We start from the raw sequence: 6393 nt of genomic DNA on the forward strand, positions 1-6393 counted from the left end.
CACTGCAACCTCTGCTTCCTGGGCTCAAATGATTCTCCTGCCTCAGCCTCCTGAGTAGATGGGACTACAAGCGTGCACCACCACACCCAGCTAATTTTTGTATTTTTAGTAGAAAGGGGGTTTCACCATGTGGGTCAGGCTGGTCTTGAACTCCTGATGCCATGTGATCTATCTCCACTTGGCTTCCCAAAGCTTGGGATTACAGGTGTGAGGCATGGTGCGCGGCCCAAGGCTGTCTTTAAATGTCAAGTTATCCTAAACCAGGGAACTGTTAGAATGAAGACTGAGGCTCTGAGAAAATGATTGGAAACTCTGTGAGCATTGATGAGGCTTGCTCGTTGTGGCTGTCATTTCAGACTGATCTGGTAAGAAGCTGGCTTTTTCACTGGGAGATTCCAAGATTTTAGTACCTGGCCATCTTTCCTCTGGGCTTGCCCAGTTTCTCTTGACAAGGATCTTTTTATCCCACTTGGAGGTTCTCCAGCTTGGCTGTGAAATTTCTGGGAGACTGGCTGGGTAAGGAAGTTGGGAGGGATTCTTATCATTCAGGAGGCAGACTTTCTGAAAATCTACTGCTTGTAATCTGGGACCTCACCCCCAACTCTCCACTATATCTGAATTTCAAGAGTCTGGAGCTTCCCTTGTACATTTCCCCAGAGGTTAGAACATGCTTTCCCTGCAGGGGTCAGGGAGAGTGTGAGCCTGAGATCTAACTGTCCCTGATGTAGACTTTCAGTCAAAACTCTTGCTTTGCCTGGTGTGAGTCTGTCCTGAGCGGCTGTTCTTTTGAGCTGTGGTCGTTTATCTCCGTCCGCCTTCTCTTCCACCTAAGTGCATGTCGCCACCCGATGGAAAATTCAATGAACATGGACATGAGCCCCCTGAGGCCCCAGAACTATCTTTTTGGTTGTGAACTAAAGGCCGACAAAGATTATCACTTTAAGGTGGATAATGATGAAAATGAGCACGAGTTATCTTTAAGAACGGTCAGTTTAGGAGCTGGTGCAAAGGACGAATTGCACATTGTCAAAGCAGAGGCAATGAATTACGAAGGCAGTCCAATTAAAGTAACACTGGCAACTTTGAAAATGTCTGTACAGCCAACGGTTTCCGTTGGGGGCTTTGAAATAACACCACCGGTGGTCTTACGATTGAAGTGTGGTTCAGGGCCAGTGCATATCAGTGGACAGCACTTAGTAGCTGTGGAGGAAGATGCAGAGTCAGAAGATGAGGAGGAGGAGGATGTGAAACTCTTAAGTATGTCTGGAAAGTGATCTACCCCTGATGGTGGTAGCAAGGTTCCACAGAAAAAAGTAAAACTTGCTGCTGATGAAGATGATGAGGATGATGATGATGATGAAGATGATGATGATGATGAAGATGATTTCGATGATGAGGAAACTGAAGAAAAAGTGCCAGTGAAGAAATCTATATGCGATACTCCAGCCAAAAATGCACAAAAGTCAAATCAGAATGGAAAAGACTCAAAACCATCACCAACACCAAGATCAAAAGGACAAGAATCCTTCAAAAAACAGGAAAAAACTCCGAAAACACCAAAAGGACCTAGTTCTGTAGAAGACATTAAAGCAAAAATGCAAGCAAGTGTAGAAAAAGGTGTTCTCTTCCCAAAGTGGAAGCCAAGTTCATCAATTATGTGAAGAATTGCTTCCGGATGGCTGACCAGGAGGCTATTCAAGATCTCTGGCAGCGGAGGAAGTCTCTTTAAGAAAATAGTTTAAACAATTTGTTAAAAATTTTCCGTCTTATTTCATTTCTGTAACAGTTGATATCTGGCTGTCCTTTTTATAATGCAGAGTGAGAATTTTCCCTACCGTGTTTGATAAATGTTGTCGAGATTCCATTGCCAAGAATGTGTTGTCCAAAATGCCTGTAGTTTTTAAAGATGGAACTCCACTCTTTGCTTGGTTTTAAGTATGTATGGAATGTTATGATAGGACATAGTAGTAGTGCTGGTCAGACTTCGAAATGGTGGGGAGACAAAAATATACATGTGAAATAAAACTCAGTATTTTAATAAAGTAAAAAAAAAAAAACCTCTTGCTTTTCAGTATGTGCCTCCCAAATTCCCCTTCAAGAAAGGACCCGCTGCCCCCGTTTCTGTTGGCAGTCTGCCTTCAGCTGTCATTCCTTCATGGACTGTCTCAGATCAAGGTTGTATCCTTTCCTGGTGGACCATATCCAGCCACTGATGGAGGAAGAGATATAAAGGCCCGGCCATGTTCTCTTTACCTGGTGTAATTCAGATGGGCCATTTAGCTCCAGGGCTCAGCATCAGGTTAACTGAGGCTGCTGGACCTACATCAGAGGCTTGGGTTCCCTTCCACTTGATCCCTTCCTCTCTCTGTTTCATAGGTGTTGATTCCAAGGGTGCTTTCTAATGTATATCCTGTCTACTGAACTCCCTCCAAACTCTGCTTCTCAGGGAGATAAACCCCGTGTCAACAGCCCAGGCTTAGTTTTCTGGTTAACTTCCTATATCTGTAGCCAAGGCAACCCTTATAGGGGCTGACAGCTGGAGGCACTTCCAGCAGCTGGGCAAAAAGTCCTTCCTTGAAGGGGGATCTGGAAGACACATCACTGTCCATGTGGCTGGACATCTCTCTATCCAGATGAAATGCATTGGGCTGGGGCAACTTAACTAAGGATACTCATTCTCAGGGGTAGAGGAGGAAGTAGACTATTATAGGAGAAGTGGGATAGGCTTGGACTCAAATGGATTTGAGTAATTTTCAATGGGCCACTTGAAAACTGTGACTTTAGACAAGTTACTTCACCTTTCTGGATTTCCTGTTCTTTTTTATTTCTTTTTTAAAGATATGGGGTTTTGCTGAATTGCAGTGGTTAGTCATAGGCCCATTATAGTGTACTGTAACTGAGAACTAGCCTCAAGTGATCCTCCTGCCTCAGCCTCCTGGGTAGCTGGGGCAGCAGGTGTGCAGCACAGTGCCTGGCTCTGGGTTTTATTTTACTGTTTGTAAAATATAAAAAATGATGCCCATCTCTTAGAGCTGTTGTGAGGGTATGTAAATAATTTACGAAAATCTCCCAGAGTAGCAGCTGGTGCATAATGGTGCTCACACAGATACTCTGTTTTCCAGAATCTTCCTGAGTAAAGCATAAGGAATAAGAGGATGTTGGCATGTCTGGTTCACACTATGTATCATCATATGAAAAATGTTTATGGGCCAATCTACTGGAAGGTTTCTGGCAGTGTGTTACGGAGCACTACCCTTACTCCTAAAATGGTTTTACTTATTTATTTTCTTAAAAAGTTTTTTAAAATTACAGAAGCGCTGCAAAACTATGTTCTCATTGTAATGTATTCAAGTAGATAAATCTGAAGTTACTCTTGATCTCCCTAGAGTCATTACTGTTACCAGTTTAGTGTGTCTCTTCTAAGACTTTTTTGAAATACATTTGCATAATATATGGACATAGAGGAAGATTCAGTTTTGCTTTTACAAATATGGTAGCACACTTTATATATGTTCTGCAAATTGCTTTATTCTCTTAACTCAAATTTGCATATTGAAAACAGCAGCATTTATTTATTTATTTAACTATTTCCCCTATTGGTTCCATTACAGGAGGCAATAGGGAAATTTCTAGTGTTTTCTCTATCACAGACAGTGATGACTGTCTTTATTCCTGTGGTCACAGAATCCTTTGGGTGTTGCTTTACCTGCCAGAAACCTCTGTGGCCAGTGGTGCCTCTGCTTGAGTTTTGCTCGTGCTTGCTGGTCTTGTTCCACTCACTTGGCCCTGCAGGCTGTGCTCTGCTTGTGATACCAGCCCAGCCCACACCTGCCAAGGGTGAGCCAGGTGTGGAGCAGTGTGGGGTGTGTGAAGCAAATGAGCACAGAGTGCAGGGTCCGGCCACTGTGCATAGCCAGGCATGCCAGCTGCTGCAGTAGGGCAGGCAGCTCTGGGCACTGGCACAGGCGCTGACTCTGTGTGAGGCTGTGGCTGAACCAGAGGTACCGCAAGTAGCTTCTGCTGCCAGCATCAGCATCTGGACAAGGGGAACATGGTGGCGCCTGTAAGCCCAGAGATGCCAGGAACCACAGGGCCCCCAAAGAGGGTGTTACAGCATGTCACAGCCCTGGCTCAGGGAGCCCTGAGGTTTGGGCTCCCAGAAGGGCTGTAGCTCTTCTCTCCTTCTGGCCCACAGCATGGTGAGTGGGGTTGGGAGGGACGTTTTGGGCGGGGGTTGGGGGATATGTTTCAGCCTGTTTCTCTTACAGCTTTTTCAGTCCCTCTGCTTTATTTTGGCTCACAGCTCCTGGGATGGAGCAGACCCACGACTGCTTCCTGTTGGTGGGGGGTTGCCTGGTACTGGGGGCGGGCAGGAGGGCTACAGCATTACAGCTCTGTGAGATCTGAGCCCCTGGAAGAGTTGCCACTCTTCAGTCCTGCAGTCTGAGAGCGTGTTACCGCCCACAGCTCAGAGAGCCAGCCAGGCAGTGTTACAGTTCCTTTCCCTCCTGCTGTTTGATGGGTCCTGAGTTCTTGTTTTGTGTCCAGGAAGAATGAGGTTATGTGGACAACTGGAGGGTGAGCAAGGCAGAGAAGTGCTTGTTGGGTGACCAAACAGCTCTCAGCAGACGAGAGACCTGAAGTGGGGAGCTCCTATCTGCAGGCAGGTTGTCCCAAGGAGTGTCTGAGTCAGGCTGAGTCCAGGGTTTTTATGTGCTCAGAATGGAGGAAGTGTGTGCTGATTGGTCCATGGGCAGGTGGTGAAAAGCACCACTTGATTGGCCAAAAGGCATCATGGAAGTTCTTACTCCAGCTCGTGGAATTCACCCAGAAACGGAACTGGCAGCCCGGCCCCCAAGCTTCAGGCCTTCCCTGGCTTGAAGGTGGGGTTTCACTGGGGACCCACTCCTTCCCACCTAGGAACCTGTCTGCCTCCTGTGCCATCAACACACCATCCACAGCGCTCAGAGTGTCCACATCAAGGGGTGCCTGCAGGCTTGGCTGAGCTGCCCACAGGCCCCTGGCCTCCCTCCCATGCTTGTCAGCCTCCGAAGTTTCCAGAGGGGGCTGAGGCAGTGCGGGGCTGGTGAGTCAGCGTTGCCTCAAATGTGTGCACACCTGGTTGGGTTGTGAGAGTGCCCAGGCTCGACTCTGGAGACATGTCTACAACTTTGCTCTGGTGCGGAGTTGGCGCTGAGAGTGGAGAGGGGCCGGGGAGTGTGAGCAGCCACTTCTGAGCCTGTGGGGGCTTCCCGGCCCCAGAGAGCAGGGATGTCCTGGTCCAGAGCCACAGTTGGGCAGCGGTTGCTGTTATTGGGAGTACGGTCTCTCACCTTGCAAACTTGGTAGGGCAGAGGGCTCCCACTGGGATCACCTGATTCTGGCCACCACTGGCTCCACAGAGCACATGGCCCTGGTCACGCCTCCCCTGCTGCAGCTGGTGTTCTCACAGTGGCCATTCCAGATGGGCCCTGGCCCCCATCACTGCCTTTTTGTGGATATGTCAGTGCTTCTCTAGTAGAGATAATTAATGGAAATCCTGAACGAAAAGCTAAACACATCTCAAATTTCAATAGATTTTGCAAATTGCCTTTCCCAAAAGTCTAATCTCACCAGAGTGATGAGAGTTCCACCCCATCCTTGCCAACATTTGAAATCATAAAACTTTTCAAATGTTGCTAATCAAATGAGCCTTAACTGGTTTCTCATTGTTATTTAGTTTCCATTTTACTGCCCACTAGTGAAATTGAACCATTTTTTTACATTTATTGTTCATTTGGTTTTCTACTTCTTTGAATTGTTCATTTGTCCTTTTGTACTGTGTTTGCTTTATTCATCTGTAGAAGTACTTGATATATTCTGGATATTAATCTTTTCTTATAAACATTACAAACAGATTCTGTAATCTATCTCCTTTTAAACTCAATTATGGTGTTTTTGTTGTATAGAAATTTTAAATTTGGATGTTGTCAAATTTATTAATATTTTACTATCCATATTTTATTTTATTATTTTTTTAGAAGCATGGTCTTGTTATGTTGTCCAGTCTGGTCTCAAACTACTGGGGCTCAAGCAATCCTCCTGCCTCAGACTCCGAAAGTGCTGTGGTTATAGGTGCAAGCCACCACATCCAGCCCAGATTTTATAATTTAAGTCTGACAAAAGTTGCAGCGACGTAACTTAATACAAGATCAAAACTCAGGCAGAGGCGCTGTCAGCCACAGAGGTTTCTGACAGGTGAAGCAACACCCAAAGGATCCTGTGACTGCAGGAATATAGACTATTATCACTGTTTGTCATAGAGAAAACACTAGAAATTTCCCTATTGCCTCCTGTAATGGAACCAATAGGGGAAAAAGTTAAATCAATCAATAAATAAATGTAGCTTTTTAA

The 6393-nt window shown here is 45.9% G+C and overlaps 1 pseudogene; it reads left to right on the top strand.

Moving 5' to 3' along the window:
* The first annotated feature begins 752 nt into the window (after window positions 1–752).
* LOC100393966 (nucleophosmin pseudogene) lies at window positions 753–1907 on the top strand (annotated as a pseudogene).
* Window positions 1908–6393: the final 4486 nt, after the last annotated feature.

The sequence above is a fragment of the Callithrix jacchus genome, chromosome 17 (genome assembly GCF_049354715.1).
Source record: "Callithrix jacchus isolate 240 chromosome 17, calJac240_pri, whole genome shotgun sequence".
NCBI lineage: Eukaryota > Metazoa > Chordata > Mammalia > Primates > Cebidae > Callithrix > Callithrix jacchus.